Genomic DNA, 2,052 nt, shown 5'->3' with positions numbered 1-2,052 from the left:
AAACAGCTTTGCAGTCTGTTGCATTAACCCACAGTGCTACACCAGGATTGTATCTGTAGCTGATGAATATTGAGAATTTTTTTCCTGCAAGCTCACTGATTCAGCCTTACATTGCTTCAATTCTATTCCTTTGCCCTTTGAATGTATTATCTATTTCTGAAATCTTAGTCTTAACCTTTGGAATTTCTATTTGCTATTTTTGTATGACTTCTAATTTTTTATTTATTTTGTCGACTTGTTCTTGTAGTATTTTCCTGGATTCTTCTAAAGTTTTTCTGTGATTTCCTTGACTTCACCTGTACTTTTTCTTGATATTTCAGTGTGTTGAAAGTATCTAACTATCATTCTTTTGAATTCCTAATCAAGTAGTTCTAATTCTTTTCTGGCATTCTATTTTCTGACTCTGTATTTCTGTCACTTGTTTGAGGCACTTTGTCTTACTTCTTTGTGAACACTTAAATTGTCTGTTGTCTCCAAGACATTGTGGTGTCCTTGTATTTATATTTAATTGATGTTTGTATGTTGTGTTCTTAGGCACTAATCATCTGCATCCTGAAAAGTTTGATAGACAGGAAGTGTGTATGCAATTCTGTGTTTGCTGTTTATGTAACATAGTTCAGGGCAGCTTTGTTTGATGTTGGATGCTGATTATGGTTGGTAAAGGGTCTCAGAGTGGGTAGTGGTGGCTTGCTCAGAGGGTGGAACAGCAGGAGGTATGGATGTAGCTGAGCTGTATGGGCACAATTGCTGTCTCCAAAATACAAACTACAGCAAAACAAAAAGTCTGAAGAGGTGGAATAATATGCCTCCACATATGGGTGTAGTAAGTTAACTGCCTGATCCCAGTCAGAACAGAGACTGTGGTAGAGATGGTGCCACTGAGCAGGTGAAGGCAGGGGCTGAGCATTCCTTTGGCCACCAGAACAAGGTGCGGTGAACAAGGGAGAAGTATATTCCCCTTGCAGCCAACCCCTAATGCACATCTTTTGCCTCTAGGCTACTGTGGTGATCAACAGCCACCCACAAAAACTCAAGATGGCTGTGCTGCTCCAGGCCAGCCAACAAATCCATATGTCTGTTTCTCTCATGGACCCTGTGCAGTGTCCTCCCCTATGGACACTCATTGTACCTCTCTTATCCTTTCCTCTGAAACCAGGATTCTAGAATGACCATTTCTATCTGTTTTACTTGGTCTCTCGTGCCTGTGTTGCATAGGGTCTGCTCAGCACATCTCACTACTCCGCCATCTTACCCTGGAAGTCTTTAGAATGTTTTGATCAAAGATTCTGTAGAATAACCAACAGATTCTATAAATCAAGTCTATAGAATAATCAAAAGGTTGGGAAATGTGGACAGAATTTCAAAATCTCATAGCATCATTCTGGAGTCATGAAAGCAGGGTAAAAGCCCTAAAATTATTGCTCTGAGACCATCTTTAAACCTTAAACTAAAAATGTCCCCCGAGGTCTTCTTTAAAGCAAGCAATAGTTTAGCTTGATTAGTAAAGACTGTGTGTCTTTAGCATTGTGCTCTTTCAAGAACTATCTTTGTTGTTGTTAAGTATCATGACCATAGCAACTCTGTACTCACCAGCCACTCCTTGGAAACCCTATACAGGGTTGCTATGAGTCAAAAGGGACTCCATGGCACTTACCAACAGCATAAGGATTCTGAGGCTGTAAATCTTTGTGGGCGCATAAAGTTTCTTCTTTCTTTTGCAGAATAGATTGGCTCAAATTGACAACCTGTGGTTCACAATCCAGTGCTTATTGCTATCTATATGAGATCAAATTGGCAAGAGTAACTCAAAAGAATAGGTAAGAAACTTAGGGGGCAGTGAGTTTATGTTAATAGGAGAAGGACAATTCAGAAAAGGAGGGTGAAAATGGTTGTACAACTTGAAGATATACTCATTGTACATGTAGAAATTGTTGGCTCAGTTTATGTTCTACTGTTTATATTCTGAACAATAATGACAATAAAATAAAAATTTAAGAATTTGAGGGAGGATTATTCATGGACTAAAGGGTGGACACATGTTAACATGGGTGA

The sequence above is a fragment of the Chrysochloris asiatica genome, unplaced genomic scaffold, assembly GCF_000296735.1.
Source record: "Chrysochloris asiatica unplaced genomic scaffold, ChrAsi1.0 scaffold00004, whole genome shotgun sequence".
In the NCBI taxonomy this organism is placed as follows: domain Eukaryota; kingdom Metazoa; phylum Chordata; class Mammalia; order Afrosoricida; family Chrysochloridae; genus Chrysochloris; species Chrysochloris asiatica.
Note: the sequence above shows the minus strand (reverse complement) of the source record.